Source organism: Nycticebus coucang, chromosome 10, assembly GCF_027406575.1.
Source record: "Nycticebus coucang isolate mNycCou1 chromosome 10, mNycCou1.pri, whole genome shotgun sequence".
Lineage (NCBI taxonomy): Eukaryota > Metazoa > Chordata > Mammalia > Primates > Lorisidae > Nycticebus > Nycticebus coucang.
This window is the reverse complement of record NC_069789.1, coordinates 16,139,148-16,158,363: the sequence shown is the minus strand read 5'-3', so window position 1 is coordinate 16,158,363 and position 19,216 is coordinate 16,139,148. Positions and strand designations below refer to the sequence as shown.

The 19,216-nt window shown below is 44.5% G+C and overlaps 2 pseudogenes; one reads left to right on the top strand and one right to left on the bottom strand.

Moving 5' to 3' along the window:
- The first annotated feature begins 6,834 nt into the window (after nt 1-6,834).
- On the top strand, nt 6,835-7,690 carry LOC128596882 (protein BTG3-like; annotated as a pseudogene).
- A 1,256-nt stretch (nt 7,691-8,946) lies between these two features.
- Nucleotides 8,947-9,960, bottom strand: LOC128596347 (DCN1-like protein 3; annotated as a pseudogene).
- Between the last annotated feature and the right edge of the window lie 9,256 nt (nt 9,961-19,216).

The window sequence follows — 19,216 nt, the reverse complement described above, 5'->3', positions numbered from 1 at the left end:
TATTAGGTTCGGATCATCCCTCACAGCAACGTCGCGGTAGGCTTTATAATCACTGGGGTGAGAAACACCAGGGTGCGTGCAGTCTTCACCCAGAGCCGAGGAGATGGAGCCAGGCTCTGAGCCGCTGTCCCGGTTAACTGCAAATCGCCTGTCCGCTGGTTCCCACAGAGCCCTGGGTGGGCCCGGCTGGGTCCTGGTTGTGGTCAATCGGGGTTATAGGAAACCCTGGCTCTGCTGCTGCAGCCTGGGCCGCCTTTGGGCCCGGCGGGCGCAGTCGGCCTGGGAGCGCCCGGAGAGGGTGCTCGTGCGCGCCCCCTGCTGGTGGTCAGGAGGCTAAGGCAGGTGGGCGCGCCGGGGACCCGCGGCCGGCTCCGCGTCTCACATTTGGATTTTATTGGATCCCTCTTCCTCGGTGGCAAAGACCGCTCTGGGATTGCGGGAGAGTTGGGCCTGAGATTTACACATTTCCTCAGTCTTTATTTGGGAATACGAAGGGATTTTATTTAAGACGGTGTCAGTGTAAGAAAGAACGAAGCCAGATATGGCCCACGGCCCTCGCCAGGGTAGTTAGTGGAGGCGGCGGGCAAACAGGAAGCGGTGCGGGGAGTGGGGGCGGGGAGTCGGGTGGGGGAGGGTGTCTCGGCTTCCTAAATTGGTAGGTTATTTAACTGTTCCTTATTTTCCCCATTAATTAATTGCCTTGTTTTCCCCAACTGTAAAATGGGACCAGTCATGCTTAAGTTACAGTTCTAAAAATTATCTGAAAAGACTCAGCCAAGGTTGCCCAGTAGCTGTTCAGTTAGCAGTTGGTATCATCATTAGACGACTGGGTGTGAAATCCAACTTAGAGATGGAACACCAGTACCTAGTGTTTGACAATTCCAAGTGCAGCTGCCAAAATGAAGAAAAGTAAGCGTCTGAGGGAAATTTATCCCTTGAGAAAGGTTTTTATTTAAAAAAACAAAAACAAAAAGAGAGGCTAATTTAGATGACGATGTATGGATTAACAGCTGAGCATTACTAAGGGGTTGGAAATTAAATGCCCAGTTATCTGTGTACCTTTAAAATGAAACTAAAAGGCTGGGCCACTGTGGGTGGCTCAGGACTGTAAATCCCAGCTCTTTGCCGGGCCAGGTAAGAGGATCACTTGAGGCCAGTAACTCAAGAGCAGCCAAGGAAACATAGTATGACTCTGTCTCTACAAAAAAATTTAAAAAAGTAATTTGGGTGTGGTGGCACAACTTGTCATCCTGCTGCTTGGGGGGCTGAGGCAGGAGAATCGCTTGAACCCAGGAATTTGAGGTTATTGTGAGCTGTGATCATGCTGTTGCATCCTAGCCCAGGCAACAGAGTGAGACCCTGTCTCAAAAAGAAAAAGAACAAAAAAGTTCAAATAAATGAAGTAAAATAAAAGTAGATACATGTATTCCCTTGTAGAAGAATTTAGGGACGTTGTCTAAGGACTCTGCTGTGCTCTCACTCATCCACTCCCTTATCCTCAAAGAGAAGTGCAGAGTAAATAAAATCACTAAAAACATCATTTTATTTCCTTTATTTCTCTGGCCTTAAAACCTTCTAAATGGGTGATTTCACTCCCAAATCTAGGGAAAAAGACAATTGGGGATAGTAACAATGGTGGACATTTTACACTGGAGCAACAGATATCCCCACCAGCCTTCCTGAGGACACTTTGGCGCTGGGCACAAAGGAGGCAATTCATTCTTGGAAAAAAAATCCGAACGACCCTGCCTGGGCCTAGTGGATTTTCACTTGAACCCCCACTCTTCTCTCCTGCCTTTCTGAATGTCTTGGGCCCTGCCAGCTCCCTTCAGATGGAGCTGCACATGCTCCCCAGGCTGCTCTCCTTGTGGGTCTGGCCACCCTCCTGCTGGCCTCTGCCCTGGGATCCCATTCAGGCAGAAATTCCCTTTAGACACTTGGCATAGAAGATAGGACTTCCTTGGCAGGTATTGTGCTGGTCTGAATTGCTCCAGCTCCTCTATGGCATTTTGATTGATGCTGAGTCCCATGCGACCATTTAAAATCTGGTTTCTTTTGGGAAGGCAGCTTGGAAAATCACTCTAACTGCATGCGTATGTCTCTGTGTGTGGGCGTTCATGCGTGTGTCCCCTGCCCACTCTGAAAGATCTTTAAATATACCATTTGTTCCTATTGAATTTAATTCCAAGAGTCTCTAAAGGTAAGGAGCAAAACAAATGACACATCTATGGACCCCGAACAGGAGAGAGAGCCAGGCCTTTCCATGTCTGAGACACACTGACCATACTAGTGTTTTTACCTTGGTAAAATGTTTCTTCAGAATGGGTAGGCATATCTTCCATGATGCCCCCAGGGTGCTTCCAGCTCTGGGAGCCCACTCCTGTCCCCTCCTCTTCCAGGCAAGGACATTAGAGAACTCCAGTTCTGCAGTTGTCCATGCATGAAAACTTGCAGGGCTGGGGAACCTGTGACTGTAAGGCAAAAAGTGGCCTTCTGGGTCCTTAAGTGCAGCCTTTTGACTGAATCCAAATTTTACAGAACAAATCCTTGCATTAAAAGGAGTGAAGCAGAGAAAGATGACGCTTTTCTTGCTTCCTTTGGTGATCTTGAAATCAGAAGGTCACAGGTTCCCTACCATTGAATGATTCTGGATTTTACAGTCAAGACATCAGACAGGGTGACAAGAGTCTCTATGGAAGTTGCAGCTGTATAATCTAGTTAATAATGAAATCAGCCCTTAGACACAACATTCACTGGAAATCAGGCAGATTATGTCAGGAGTTCTGAGTAGTCTCATTAATTTATTTCACACCTAGCTTTGCATTTCTTCTGGAAAGTTCCTCACATCTTTCCAGTTCCTGGCTCCAGCAACCTATGAGTTAAACCCACTTCATTGTTCTATGTTTTTGCACCTAGTTTTCTCATGTTTTTCTCAACTGAGGATGCTCCTCTCTACTGCTGTTTCTACTCGGTGCAAGATTCCAAAAGACATTTATGGTGACCTCACGATCTACCCTGTGGGATTTGTAGAAAAGGGCAACATTTGAGAGATAAACAAGTGACAAACTAACATCCCAGTAATGGTGGGAGCAGGTATGCACCCCAAGAGAGGGCTTCTATCTGATATCTAAGAAGCCTGGAGGGCACTAAACCCCATGGGATGAACATAATTCTGGATATGAGCTAGAGGGTGGGTTGACTTGCATATGGAGGCTAAAAACCAGAGAGGCAGAGAGTCAGGATCTGTGCCTTCTGTGTCCCAGCCAGGAGAAGTGTGTCCTAATTCAGAAAAACACTCTTATTCTTTATCCAGAAATGCCTTCTGGGGGAGAGAAGAACATTGATTTTGATCTGCTTTGGGTGGATAGAAATGTTTCTTCATAACCACCTATTATCCTGCTCTAATGCTGTGCTCAAAACACAGCTTTCTGACCTGAGAACTATCTCCTGTATCATTTACCAGATGGAAGATGGTAGCCCATGTTCTCTATTGGAGAACACTCTAATTCTAAGGAATTCTCTGTCTTGTCAACATGTGGTGTCCTGTCCCACAGAGGGTCATCAACTCAAAAGGGCAGGAGAAAATGATAAATGATATTTCTGGACTTGCAAAACTGGCCTCCCAACTCTGAACCATGGTGATTATTCAAGGTACTTCCTGCCATAGGAACCCACCCAAATTATAACGGTAAGTCACCCTGCAGCTTGAGCTCGCTTCCTAGCCATAATAAACATGTCTGCTCCATTTATTGGCATGTGCTCTTCATCAAGTTGGAAGTCATGAGTTCAGTCTCTGATTTTCATATGGAGATTTTGGTAGGTTCAGAGTATACTGTTTTCATCTTTGTTTATTGGTTTTTTGTTTGGTTGGTTATTTAGTTGTTTGGTTAGTGTTTTTGTTTAGTTATTTCTTTGCTTGTTTAGTCATTGGTTGATTGGTTGGTTGAAGAGATAAGATTGCGAGTAGCTCATCACACACCCATATTTCCCCTGACATTTAAAGTAAGGTCAAATGGCTATATTCTAGTGCCAGTTCTATCCCTAGCTAAGTGTCACTTCCTGGGTGCCTTAGTTTGGATTCCTTGAAGGCAGACTCTGGGATAAGAATTTGAGGACAGGTGGCTTGAGAGGTGATCCCAGCAAGCGTAGTGAGGGTGTGGGGGTATGAGCCTGGGGGAGACAGAGAAAGTCAGCAAGGTGTGTGCTGGGTTTCCCTGAGGTGCCTGAAGTTCATTCTTGCCAGAGGCCCATGGAGTAGAGGGTAGAAACATGTCAAAGTTGTCCATTTGAAGAATGGGGAGAAATACATTAATGCCACTTGCTTTGGCTGGAGTTTGCCCCCAAGGTTGTGAAATTTGTAGCATCATCCACAGGAAATTGAACCAGAGTGTGTCTCTTGGTCCCTCCATCCCTAGTAACCCCAGAACTTGCCCTTACCATCATGGACATGCTCGTGGGGCAGGCAGGGTCTGGCTGGCTGGCTGGGCAGTGACTCATGCCTCCACTGGTTGCAAAGCCATGGGAAAACACCTGCACATGACCTCAGACGGCACATCCACACAGGCATGCAGAAGAACAGCAGGTGAGGCCAGCAGCACTGGTTGAGGTGCTCTAGTGTTTTTTTTTTTTTTTTGGCTGGGGCTGGGTTCGAACCCACCACCTCCAGCAGATGGGGCCGGCGCCCTATTCCGTTGAGCCACAGGCACCGCCCTTGAGGCGCTCTAGTGATCACAGGCTCTAGAAATCAGCCGGCCAGTGCAGAGGCTGTCATTTCCACCTGAAAATGTGGGTTCTGATGCATCTTCCTGTTTGCTTAGTTTCCATTCTAAAAAGGGAAGAAAATATAGTCTTATTAATAATAAACATCTTAGATTTGTACACACTACATAATTCACAAAGTTTATCTCCACATCCATTATCTCACCTAAATTCTTCAATAATTCTTGAATATTCTTGTAATATAGGTAGGAAATATTTCTCTCACATTAAAGATAAGGAGGCTGAGTCTCAAAAGAGCTGAACATTAGTATCTGGAGTAAGTCACATTCACACAGCACTTTACACTTCATTGAAGTCACTGTGGTATCTCTTGTCTTTGCCTGAGTTCTTTCCTTCATTCTGATGCCAGAGCTAGCCCTTGGCCATGGGGATTGACAGGTAGCTCTGTCATGGTGGTCCTTACCCCTGGCCACAGCCTCAGTGGCTGGCAGGAACAAGCCAATTAGGATTCTTTGTTTTTCCTATTAGAGCTGATAGGGAGAGTCCCCCTTTATTTTCAGATATTGTATTTGGAAGACAGGGAATCTGGGTTCTGTCATAGAACATGAAAGAAAGAAATGAGTCCAGGCAGAGGTAAGAGAGGGGACACAGAAAACCAACGGATGACTGAGGCCTCATTTCCAATCCTGCAGACTCCAGAGTGGTCTTGGTACCTCCTGAGGCTTATTTAATAATTCATCCCTCAAATCAATGAGCCATCCTGCTCCCAATAAGTTGCCTTTTGAGTTGAGCTTCCATAGGTTGGTCAGAGCCCCCTTGACCAGCCTTCGCTTGCCAGGCATCCAGGGTTCCATCTGTCAACCGTGCAGCCATCCCATTCTCTAGGAGATAGATGCAGGGGCAAATTCCCTACTGTGGTTTGAAGGTATTTAGGTGATAACTTTAAAAACATAAATTTTGTAGGGTAATTTTTCACCTTAATTTGAGCTGTTTCTACCTTTAAATTTTGTGAATTTACTTTGATTATAAAACCAATACAAACTTACTGCAGAAAACAGAAAGTTTAGCAGAGTGCAAGAAAGCAGGTGAATGTTTACTTAGCATGCCACCACCCAGGCGCCCTCATTGTTAGAGAGAGTCACTGTGCATTATGGCCCCCACAGTAGCTCCGTCCTCACATTTCATGTTAGTAGCAGTCTAGGCCCCCCCCCCTCCTTCTGGTTTCTATACACCACAGAAACTCTGAGACTTTCCAGGAGTAGTTTACAAGTCTCTCAAATCCATCCTGGGGTCACCTTTCCTGGCAGCCGGTCATACACAGGCTGGACTGCGGCCATTCCATAATGTTCCTTGTCTGGTTGTATCTCTCCCCTTCGCAATCAGTTCCTCCAGCCTGCCGTGCCTACTGTAGTGAACCCAGCTCCACACAAAGAAACCACCTGGTTCTTTCCAGGCCTCTGCACCCCTGTTGCAGAGGGCCTGTTGTTGGTGGGTTCCCCACCAGGAAATCCAAAGAATTCTTTCCACTCACTCCTGCTGGATTCCCTATTTTCTGAATACCCTTCTTCCTCTTTCTTTGTTTATTAATATGTTTTGGTGTAGAACATCATCTATAGCTTTTTAAAAAAATGTGTATATGTATGTATATTTTATATAGGTAAAATATATGTACGTTTTGTGTATGTATATACATATTTGGGAGATAGATAAAGGAGAGGAGGGTCAAACCTAAATAAATAGTCATGATAGTACTCCAAATGAGCCTGCCAGTAACAAAAAGATAATCAGTAACTCCTGGGGGCTAAGTGACAACATGGCACATGTAACTATTAAATACGTTTTGGTATTTGTCAGAGTTTACACCAACTCCGGGCTTCTGCACTTGCCAGACAAGTAAGCTGATGACACTGAAAAAAAAAAGTGAAGAAAGGCTTTAGGGGCTGGGCTGCCTGCCCTCCCACAGGCTCGCTGGCCAGTGCTCTCAGCTGGACCACGTGAGCACCGCCAGTGCTGCACCAAGCTCCCTGCGCTCCCCGGAGCCCGGGCGGGCCTGTGAGGGGCACAGTGGGAACACTGAGCCTGCAGCCCCAGAGTGGCCGTGGTGGTGAGAAAAAGATGAAGAATGAAATTGCTGCTGTTGTTTTCTAGTTCACGAGGCTAGTTTGAAAACATTAAGTTGAAACAAACAGGCTGTTGAGAGATTTGCTGAGAAATTGACTATAATGCCTCAAGAAAAATATAAAAATCACTGGTATCTGGAAAAACCATCAAAAGGACAGTCTTACAGTTGCATTCGTATCAGCAAGTTTCAGAAAGTTGACCCTGATGTCCTGAAAGCTTGTGAGAACAGCTGCATCTTGTACCTGACCTGGGCTTGCCAGAGGAGCTGACGCCCTGGGCAGATCCGTGTGAGGGGTGCAGGCCTAGGGAGAGGAAGACAATGCCTTCATTGTTGCCAGCTCTGAAAATGAAGATGAGAACGAGGATGAGGTTACCTCTGATTATCACTCGGGATCCTCTTCCTCAGATGAAGAAACAAGTAAGGAAGTGGAAGCGAAACCCAATTCGGTGATGGCAACACCAAGCCCCGTGTACCTGATTTCAGAACTGATATTCCCATCTCTTCCAATGTGGCATCTGTTGCCCCCCTCCCCGCCAAAGCCCCAATTTATTGAGGGAATGGCCATCAGAGCCACCCCCCTCCTCCTCTTCCATTTGGTTATCCAAATCAGGGAAGGGAGAATAAACTACAGCGTCCAGTTCCACTGACCTGAATACCTCCTTTATGCAGTATGGATTCCTGGAATGCATTGTGCACCTAAAAAGGGAAGAAAATACAGTGTTATGAATAATAAACGTCTTAGGTTTGTACGCACTGCATGATTCACAAAGTTCACCTCCACGATCACCTCTTGGAATGCATTGTGACCGGAATCACTGGATTAATCCTGACATGCTGGCACCTCACTAGCTTCTTTTGATTTTGTTGGTGTCATGTTGAGAGAGAGGTAGAATCAACCTCACCACAAAAGTTCATGCTAATAGCAGTGAAGTTAGATGACAAACCATCAAACTTATTTTTATAGAAGTTATTGAGAGTAATCTTTCTTAAAAATATATATGCACTTTAGATATATTGATATAGTGTGGGGAACGTTATTAAAGTTAGTCAAGTGCCTGAGTTTTTAATATTGGACTTGAGTATTTGTATATTATACATCAACTCTGTGGGATATGAGAACACTGTAGGAGCGGATGATCTGTTGTAGCACCTTTAAGTGTTTACTATATGGAGTATATGTAAGTTATTTATATACAGGGAAATCTATTTAATGTTATTGTTTAGAAAAATTGCATGAAATCATGTAGTTGAAAATAAAAAGAAGTTTGAGGCATGAAAAAAAAAAATTCAGCAGAGCGCCATACTACAGTTTTTATTTGAGTCAGCTGGCCAGCAGGCATGGTTCCCTGACCACCAAGAACAGAACGTTGACTCCAAGGCAAATGAGAAAAAAAAAAAAAAAAAGCATTTTGGTTTACAACATGCAAATACAGAAACATCATTAGAGAAAGAAAACCACCAAAGAAGTCTTCTTCTAGCCAAACTAATAGCAGTGAAGTGGTAGCTCTGCTTTCTCTGCATTCAATGCTTCAGTGGTTCTCAGTACAATGTGTTCTTAAAAAAATGCTCATTTGACTGACAGGCGCAGCATGCTGATGGATAAACTTAGCATGAAATGCAATAGGTCAGAGGAAGAGTGAGTAAGAAGTGAGGGAAATACAGGTTTTGATAAATTAGTTTAAAGGGGGGCTTGTCACCGGTCTACAAATGTTCTTGGCTGGCCTTGGCTCTCTGAGAACTTTAAATCACCTAGGGATTAATGCAGTGAGGCTAACAGTTAACACTGCTATTCAAATCTTTGTAAACCTTTGAAAATAATTATCACAACCTAAATGCAACCATGTAAGCAGCACTCCACTCAGTCCAGATCTGCCCTGAAAAATAACATGTAAACTGAGATCTGACGTGGTGTCGTGTTAATTTGGCCTAACTGTACCATCCTCCCCACACCCTCCTCCACAAAAAGAATCTGATTTCTGCAAGAAATGGCAGGCTATCCTAACTGAAGTCTTCAAAAAATGATATACAACATGTAGCCAGGTTCAAATATTTGGGGGGATCCCCCCATAAAAAGAAATAACCAAAATAACCAAAAAACAAAGTGCCTAAAACATGATACAGCATCTCAGAGCTTTTTCAGATACAGGCAAAGAAAGGTGTAAAGTAGAAAATATATGATCTTCAGTAATTTCCAGAAAGCTCCCCTTTCTCTGCTGTCTGCAGGGCTGTGGGAAGAGGCTTGCTGCTGCTCCTGAGACACTAGCCCCGGAGCCTGAGCTGAGTGCGCCTCTCCCTTCCCCTTCTCCTTTCCTTTGCTCCACTTCCCACTCCACAAAAGTTTCAAAGAGACTTGGCCAGGCCTCATCCTTACTATGGTTGCTGAGATCAGGGCCATTCACCTGAGTAAAATTAAGGACATGTTCCAAGGGTCCCAGGAGATGGCCTTGACCCCCAAGGGGTTCTCTATTAGGAAGTTTAGCCATTGGTCCCAAACAGGAGAATTGTTCTGGGTTAAGACTAGTTTTCACAGGGCAATGGCTATTTTCCAATGCAGCGACCGCTGCCCTTCTGCAGAGTGCAGGCCAAATTGAAATGTAATCAGTAGAAATGCTTCAATTTATCTTCCTGTTTGGCTTTTGTTAGGAGGCTAGGGAACCATACACAGATTCCCTTGCAGCCATCCCCAAACTCCTACCTGCTGAATTTACATATGGTTGCAGCCTGGGACTTCCAAGCTAACAGCAGCACTTGAAATTCTGTGAGCGCACAGGTCATTGCAAAAGCTCTCCATGCCTTCCTCAAAAACTGCGTCCTCCTGCTCACTCTCGTAGCACCTGAATAGTTCTTCCAGTCTCTGCAAAGGAAGACTCCATCAGAGCTGGACTCCCCACAACATCCACTGGGGACATCAGTAGCTAGCAGCGTTCAGCGGCAGCCTCTGTCTTCCTGTTCCCATTGCTGTGGATATCCGCACCTGGCTTGCTGCAGGTGGCACCTGCTCCTCATGGTGGCCTGCATCCCACCTGCTGGGTGACTTGCTGCAGGGCTCATGGTCTCCACTCTGCTTCCCAGGGATTCTTGCACTTGGTGACACACTGGCCCGTGGAGCTGTGGTCCATGTACCTCAATATGCCATCCAGCCAGAGGTGCCAGCCAATGGCTGCCTCAGAGCTTCCTCCAGTTAGATCCTTTCTGGAAACAATGGCAGCCTGGTGGGTCCAAACCACCTACCAGCCCTCTCCTGTTTCCAGGTCCCTGCCACCCCCACTGCCTCTTCTTCCACTACTTCCTACACCTGCTCTTCATCTCCATCCAGGAGTTTTCTATGAAAAAGTATATGGAACTTAAATTTTTGAGACCTTACAATATTTTAAAATGCCTTTATTCTATCTACCCTTTCAATCACAGTGTGTGGAATTTCAGTTTTTGGAGATAACGTCCCTGGCATTCTGAGGCATTAGTCGGTTGCCTTTAACCTGCTGGGGTTGCAGGTGAGGAGTCCAGTGCCTCAGTCTCTCTTGTTGTGGGCATTTCTGAGATGTCTGAGCTTTCTTCATTGTTTGCTAACATTTAAAAGTGAGACTCCAAAATCTTTGCTTGGGAACTTTAAGTACACGAATAAGAATTGCTGATGTTTTAGCTTCCTTGTAGGGTTATCAGGTGGGAAATGCTTTGAAAACTCCCAAATGTGATTAACTCTGGTTCTTTTCTCTTGGGTTTGTTAATTTCCCCAGAGAAAAATCTTATAATGTCCTGTCTATTATTCTGTTCGCAGGATGCGGAGAAAACCTGGGGTGAGGGTGCCACCATTCAGTATGAGGGCACTGACTTACACCCCTGTGTTCAGTTGCACCTGTCATCCCATTTCCGGAGGGAGAGTCAACCTCTGGTTCCCTGCTGGAGCAGAGTAGAGACAGTGGCTTAGCTGTGCAGTGGAGCAGGGGGGATTGTGCATATAGCTACCCGTTGTAATCATGTCAGTGAATTCTCCTATTATTACATTTCCATCAACAACTTATGATTGATCCAGTTTTTCTTCATTCTCCTCAGCATTCAGTATTGTTACCATTTTTAATTTTAGCCATTCTGATAAAAGTGTTTTAAATTTTTCATTTCCCTAGTGAAAATTCCCATCTAATGCTGTTTAACTTTTCAAGCACTTATTTGCCATCTGTATTTTGTCTTTGGTGAAATATCCTCCCATGCTCCTTTTTTGATTAGATTACTTGAGTTTTATTGTTGAATTTTGAAAATTCTTTACATATGCTATACTCTAGTCCTTTTCAGATATATGGTCTGCAAATAGTTTTTCATAATATATAGGTTATCTTTTCATCCTCTTAACAGTGACTTTCACAGAGCAAAATGTCTTGCTTTGATGTAGTACCTTTTACCAATTTTTTTATATGTGCATATATTATATAAAAATGTATATGCTTTTTGTGTTTTTCTTTCTTTTTTTATTAAATCATAGCTGTGTACATTAATGAAATTATGGGGTATAATGAGAGGCTTTTATATACAATTTGAAATACTTTCATCTAAGTATTTTTTTTTTATATAGTCTTTTTTTTTTTTTTTGTAGAGACAGAGTCTCTCTTTATGGCCCTTGGTAGAGTGCCGTGGCCTCACACAGCTCACAGCAACCTCCAACTCCTGGGCTTAAGCGATTCTCTTGCCTCAGCCTTCATCTAAGTATTTTCACTGCATTTTCTTAGTTATTGTGTTAAGACATTTATATTCTACCCTTAGTAGATTTAACATGTACCCTTGTATAATGCACTATAGGTGTGGTCCCACTAATTACCCTCCCTCTAGCCTCCCCCCTCCCTTCCCCTCCCCTCCCTCTCCTCTTTCCCCTTCATTTTGGGCTATAGTTGGGATATAGCTTTCATATGGAAGTGTGGGTGCTTATAAATTAGTTTCATAGTAGGGGTGAGTACATTGGGTACTTTTTCTTCCATTCTTGAGATACTTTGCTAAGAAGAATGCTCCATCCATGTAAACATGATTTTAAGGCTGCATAATATTCCATGGTGTACATATACTACAATTTATTAATCCATTCATGGGTCAATGGGCACTTGGGCTTTTTCCATGACTTAGCAATTATGAATTTGGCTTCAATAAACATTCTGGTGCAAATATCTTTGTTATAAAGCGATTTTTGGTCCTTTGGAAATATACCTAATAGAGGAATTGAAGGATTGAATGGCAGGTCTAATTTTAGATCCCTAAGTGATCTCCAAACATCTTTCGGAAAGGAATGTGTTAGTTTGCATTCCCACCAGCAGTGCAGAAGTGTTCCCTTTTCTCCACATCCATGCCAACATCTCTGGTTTTGGGATTTTGTGATGTGGGCTAATCTTACTGGAGTCAGTTGATATCTCAAAGTGGTTTTGATTTGCATTTCTTTGATGATTAATGATGATGAGCTTTTTTTCATATGTCTGTAGGCCGTGCGCCTGTCTTCTTCAGAAAAGTTTCTCTTCAAGTCCCTTGCCCACACTGAGATGGGATCACTTGTTCTTTTCTTGCTAATATGTCTGAGTTCTCTGTGGATTCTGGTTATTAAACCTCTGTCGGAGACATAACCTGCAAATATCTTCTCCCATTCTGAAGGCTGTCTGCTTGCTTTACTTACTGTGTTCTTGGGAAAGCACCATTTCTTATGCAGGTGGTGCTCAGATACCTCCTGCTTCCTCACAGTCCTTCCACCCATCTGGTTGCTACCTTGTCATAGTATTTGAACTAGGATGGTGTGACATGCTACAGAATTACACAAAAGGGAAACCTGTCTGGGACTGAGAGCTACACTGGGGTTGGCAAAATGTCCTGATTTCTGCCTTCACATTGCTGGAGAGAAGGAAAGCTGGGCCTTTGAGTGCTGTAGACACCACCAAAACTATCCCCAGACACGTTTGTCTCCTGTTCAGGAAAGTCAGCTCCTCTGAGTCGCCCTGAATGGAGAGGAGGAGTAGAATTTCTCTATCCCTAATTACCTGGAAAAGCACCCCCACCCAGGAATTGAAGGGATACTACATTTTATGGATCCAAGGCCTCTAACAAAATGTAAAGAAATAACAACACAAATGGCATTGCTGCCTGCCGTCTTGTGTGGGTTGCCTTAGGAAGAGAAAAGTGGTGCCATTTTTGTGGAAGTAGATCAGAGGGAGCTGTGTGTGGGCTGCAGAGTAGTATTTTCAATTGTCATAGGCAGTCCCTGTCCTTGTTTAGTGCTCAGCCAAGAAGGGAAGACAGGTAAGTAAGCCAAGATTTTAGAACAATGTGATAAGAGTGCTGATAAAGTCTACAGATCCCAAGAACACCGAGACCAGGCATCTAACCTGGTTTGGAAAGGATGCTGAGGCAGAGAGAACATTCTCAAGTTCTAGCTTTGATTTCCTCTCCTAAGGCTTGTCTCCTTCAGTCATCTGCTGTAGCTCAAAGCAAAGACCTCCTGGAGGAGACCCTACCAACCTTCTCCATCTCCCAATAAGGATGCTTGCCCCTTCCCTATCACAGCGCTAGTGTCTTCCGCGTTCAGAGTGTTCTTCCTGAATGCAGATTTGATCTTGGTACTCTCCAGCAGAAAGCCTCCCATGGTTCCCCCTGGCCTTTGGGACAGAGGGCAGGCTTTTTAGTATGTGGACAAGGTCCTCCTTGATTGGGCCTCCCTAAGTGCTTTTGTTTTTTAATTATTTATTTATTCATTTTTAATTGACGTATAATAATTGTACATATTCACGAGGTGCATAGTGATGCAGGGATGTATCTATGTATATTGTATGTAATACATGGAGAACAGATCAGGGCAATTCGCACATCTATCCTCTCCAGCATTTATCATTTCTTTGTGTTGGGGATGTTCAATATTCTCCTTCAAGCTACTGAACACTGTGTGTCGCTATTAACTGCAGCCATCCTGCGGTGGTTGAGAACACTAGAACTTACTTCTCCTGTGTCAACACGATTTTGTATCCTTTAACAAATCTCTTGTTAATTCTCATCTCACTTCCTCCTATGTCCCTCCTATGACCATCCTCCTGTGATGGACATGCTGGAGTCTCACAGAACTGTCTGCAGGTCCACAAAGCTCTGTGCCTCCTGCATCTCTGTACAAATTTCCACACCGTCCTGTCTGCCTCAAGATTAATTGCCCAGCTTCCGTGCTCCTGTGGTGGACATGCCCTTATCAGCACTCATCCCACCCTACTAAACCCTGGTTTACTTACCTGTCTTCACTACTTGGCTGCACACTACACAAGGATGGGGATTGCCTACGACTCATCTTTACGTCACTGACACACAGGTTTGGTTTGCCCTCGGTACATGCTTGTTGGCCTGGCGAGGTGGCTTATGCCTGTAATCCCAGCACACTGAGAGACCAAGGTGAGTGGATTGCTTGAGCTTACCAGGTCAAGACCAGCCTGAGCAAGAGAGAGATCCCATCTCTAAAAATAGCCAAATGTTCTAGTGGGTACCTGTAGTCCCAGTTACTCGAGAGGCTGAGGCAAGAGGATTGCTTAACCCCAAAGGTTTGAAGTTGCTATGAGCTAAGATGCCATAGCACACTACCAAAGGTGACACAGTGAGACTCTGTTGAAAGAAAGAAAGAAAAAAAGAAAAAGAAAGAAAAAAAGAAAGAGAGAGAAGAAAAACCAGCTAGGCATGGTGATAGATGCCTGGAAGGCTGAGGCAGGAGGATCATTTGAACCCAGGAGATTGAGATTGCTGTGAATCAGGCTGATGCCTAAACACATGCTTGTTAATTAAATGAGGGAAAAATGATTTCCTATTTTCCCCTAAATGACAGTTCAGCATGATACTGCTTGCTTATTTCCAAGCGCTCAGACATGAAGATTTCATTAAACTCAGCAAACATTGATATTTATGGGGCACGTGTTGTGCTAGCCCCGTGCAAGGCACTAGAGATGCAAAGACAACACAGCACATTCCTGGGACCCACAAGTAGCCCCCAGCTGGAAGGTGAGGCTGCCAGCTGTCCAATAGCCAGGGGGGTCCGGACTCACATCACATGAGGTGGGGTTTTCCACAAGAGGGCTCAGGTCAGGTCAGGTGCTCCTGCTAAATGGGTTGCGGAAACCACAGGCGACCCTCCAGCCTTTTTTAGGCTGCCCTCCAGCCCAGGAAGCAGGAATGAGCTCGGTGATGCAGCCATGGTGCCCTGCCACCAGGGGGCAGGCACAAGAGCCAAGTCACCCTAGAAGGAAGGCTGGCTGGAGGGACTGCAGGGGAACACTGCAAAGAGTGAGCCTTGGGAGTTGACGTTTCCTTTTGGCTCTAACTTAGAACATCTGGAGATTCAGAAGAACTTCTAGTCTCTCAGAGGGGTGTTAATAGAATCAAGGAACACTAAATCCTCCAGAGACACAAATGTGCCACCACTGGTAATGAAGGCTTGTGTCCCTTTGCAAAGTATTATCATGTGTCTGGGGGATTTGGAGCCCAAGAACCTTTCCTTAGCATCTGGAGAATAATATCAAGTAAAGAGATATTGACTAGAGAGGGTCTTTTTCATTTTCATTACTCTTTGAGAAGCTAATAGGAGATATTATAGAATCAGGCTTAGTAAGGAAGGTGGGGGAGACTCTCAGTCCACTCGGTTGCTTTTAATTTATTTACCTTGTGTCTGTCCCTATTCTCCCGTGCTCTCTTATACTCTCACTATCAGTCACAAAGTTCAGGAAAGATGGTAAACAGCCCTAGAAGAATAACACATAAGCCATGCTGCAGGTGGCACATTTGGTTCCTATGGGACAGCGACCAACCTGTAGTCTAAACATGGGTTGGGAGCCTCTGAATGACTCCCCTTTGCAAGAGGCTCTGAAGAGCAAGTGCAAAATGGGGCTTGGGGAGTGGTAAGAGAGAGAGAGATTGAAAGAGTGAGAATGAAGTGCCACCACTTCATTCCCAGTGGTGGCACATTGGTGTCTCTGGAGGATTTAGTGTTACTTGATTCTACTAACACCCCTCTGAGAGACACATTAAAAGTCCTTCCAAATCTCCAGATGGTCTAAGTTAGAAATGAAAGGAAACATCGACTTCTCAAGGGAGAGAGAGGAGGAGAGAGAGAAGGAGGGAGAGGAAGGGAGAGAAGGAGAGGGAAGGAGGGAGAGGGAGGGAAAAAGGGAGAGGGAAGGAGAGAAGGATAGGAAAGGAGGGAGAGGGAGGGAGAGAAGGGGAAGGAGAGGGAGAGGTGGAGGGAGAGGGAGGGAGAGAAGGGGAAGGAGAGGAGAGGGAGGGGAAGGAGAGGGAGAGGGAGGGGAAGAGAAGGAGAAAGGGAGAGGAAGAGAGGGAGAAAAAGAGGGAGGTAGGGAGAGAGAGAGAGGAAGGGAGGAACAGGAAGAGAGGGAGGGAGGGAAGGAGTTGGGAGAGAGAGTGAGTGAGGGAGGGCAGGAAAGGGCGAGCTCCTGAGCAAGGCCAGCCCTCCAGAAGACTGGTATGATTCTGTCATGTTGCATCATCATCACAAAAGGGCCAAATCTGAAGTAAAAAATGGCAAAGACTCAAAGAAAATAAATCATGCAGACTCAGGGATGACCTAATTTAAAAGCTACTCTATTTGCTGCCATGTTCTATTTATAGCTGAAATATGAACACTCCTGACAGGAAATCTAAATGACAGCAAGCCTAGGGTTTTCAGGCACATGGTATGGGTTTGCTTAATAAATCATCATCTCCGTCTTGGGTATTTTTATTCATATGAAATTTTTCTACTCTAATGAAACTGTTCAGTTCTCTTTCCTGCCTGAGATTACATTCAGGGGATGTATTGTTACCCAGGAATTGGGGCTGAAGAAGGAACACGATACCGTTATTTAAAATCTTTTGCTAAATATGTATGAATTTCATAATACACCATTACCCTCGATGCCTAAGATCATATCTCCATGCTTGTTCACAATGTCGCCTTTTTCAGGTCATAGCTGGTATTTTCAGAGATCACTGTAAAGAACTATTAATGTTTCTCACTGAAATCATTACAGAAACCAAAAAGCAAAAAAAAGGGAAAACTTTTAAGATGAAAGATGTATAATCTGATACCAGATGTTAAGAGAAAAAAGCAGATTATATCTAATGTGAGTAATCAGACCCACTTTCTGAAACCCTGCCGTCTGGGGCCTGGATGCAGCTGCCAGCAGTTTCCCTCACTGCATTAGGGGCAGAGGTAGAATTCATTTTTCAAGGAAGATTGCTTTTGAGTTTGGGGGGGAAAATTATTTAACAAGCTTTTCCATTCTGGAAACAGCATTCTTCAGACTGGGGCGGCTCAAATGCTTTTAAAAGAAAAAAATGTATGGACATCTCCCAGTGTTATTATTATAATACTTCAAAACTATGTATTTAAGGCTGTGCCTGGTGGCTCACACCTGTAATCCTAGCACTCTGGGAGGCTGAGACAGGTGGATTACTTGAACTCAGGAGTTCAAGACAAGCCTGAGCAAGGTCGAGACCTCATCTCTACTAAAAGTAGAAAAAACTAGTTAGGCACAGTGGCAGGTGCCTGTAGTCCCAGCTACTCAGGAGGCTCAGGCAGGAAGATTACTCAAGCCCAAGAGTTTGAGGTTGCTGTGAGCTGTGATGATGCTGCAGCACTCTAGACAGGGTGACAGAGTGAGAATCTGTCTCAAAAATTAAAAATAATAATATATTTATTTTTATTTTTTAAAAAATAATAACATATTTAAGACAAGTTTTAAAGTCCTGATCCTAGTGGCTCTTGTACTAAAACAAATTCAAATTGCAAGGTTTAATTTTATATGTCAATTTAGCTAAGCCATGGCACCCAGATACTTGATCAAACAGCAGTCCAGATATCTCCATGAGAGTATATTTAGATAAGGGTGAGTAAAGATCACCTTCCATAATGTGGGTGGGCTTCATCCAATCACTACAAGTCCTCAAGAGAAAAAAGGTTGACACCCTTCCACCACCACCACCATGAAATTCTGCCGGCACACAGTCCTGGACTTGAACTACATGTGAAGTCAACTCTTTTCTAGCCAATGGGGCAGCCCTGTGGACTTTGGACTTGCAAACCTCCATGTTTGTGTGAGCCAATTTCTTAACGTCAATCTCTTTCTCACCTTCACTCTTTCTCTCTCCACACACACCCTATTGCTTCCGTTTCTTTGAGATCCCTAATACACAATTCTACAAATTAAATAGCCCTGAACTATAAAACCAATACAATTGAAATGAACAACTTTCATGTACTGTGATAGATAGAGCTAGCCGTGTGGAGCCACTGATTTTGGATTTCACATGAAAGACCACTTCTTAGAACTGTTTTGACATTTCAACTGTTTTTACTTTTGATTTTAAAAACTCTAACGCCAAGAGGGCGGAGACAAGACAGTCTTTTGGTCACAAACCTCTTGCCTTTGCTTTGAACCTCCATTATCTAGTACTGATACATGTGTTATCTTAAATTCTGAAATCAGGCTCACGAAACAGATATTTTTTAAAAAAAGAAGAGGAAAGGACTGGAAGACAGGTGAGTGATACCCTCGGGTGCTGGGGTTGAATGGTCTGATGAGTCTCTCGATGAGTTCTGAGAGTCATACTGTGAATAGATACGGTGTTTGCAGCCTGTTAGGTGCTTCACTGTCTCTCATTTATATTACTAAGGCCCTTAGGAGCCTAAGGGGGAGCTAGGACTTAGTCAATTGCCTAAGATCAAACAGTTGCCTCAGAATAAATTAGAAGCCCTCCAGTCTCCCATTTTCCAAAACCAGACATCACTAGTGACTAATGGGAAAGCTGTGATTATATTTTCAACAAGATACTCTGTTCATTCTTAAGGGCATTTGCAAATACAACAGCAGAGTCTGAATCAACATTGCCCGTCCTTTGACGTTCCACATACTGTAGGGTACCATGATTTTGAATAATGGAACAGTGCCTTTTTCTCTCAGAATTGACCATTGTAGCCCTTCTCCCTGGACTCCTTGTGTGCCTGTGCACACCGTAAAGCAGCCAGGTGCCCGTCTACTGAGTGCTCAGGGTGTGCCGGGCACAGGTGTGCAGCCATGGGCACACAGTGGGCACTCTGCCCTAGAGAGGCTGACATAGCAGGAAGGGAAGCACCTCAGACATACAAGCTGATGGCTAAGGTGGTGTCAGGTGTTGGCAAGTGCTGTGACAGGGCTGGAATGGAGCACTGTGAAAAAGTCATGAAGAGTGAGGGAAGTCACTCCAAAGAGGTGACATCTGAGTTGAAAACTGAGAGAAGAGGGACAGCCTGGGAAGATCTGGAGCACAGCGTGTACACAGAAGGAACTAGTGCAAAGGTGCTGAGGCAGGAAGGCCGTGGGCATAGCTCAGGGGCTGCCAGAAGGCCAGTGCCCC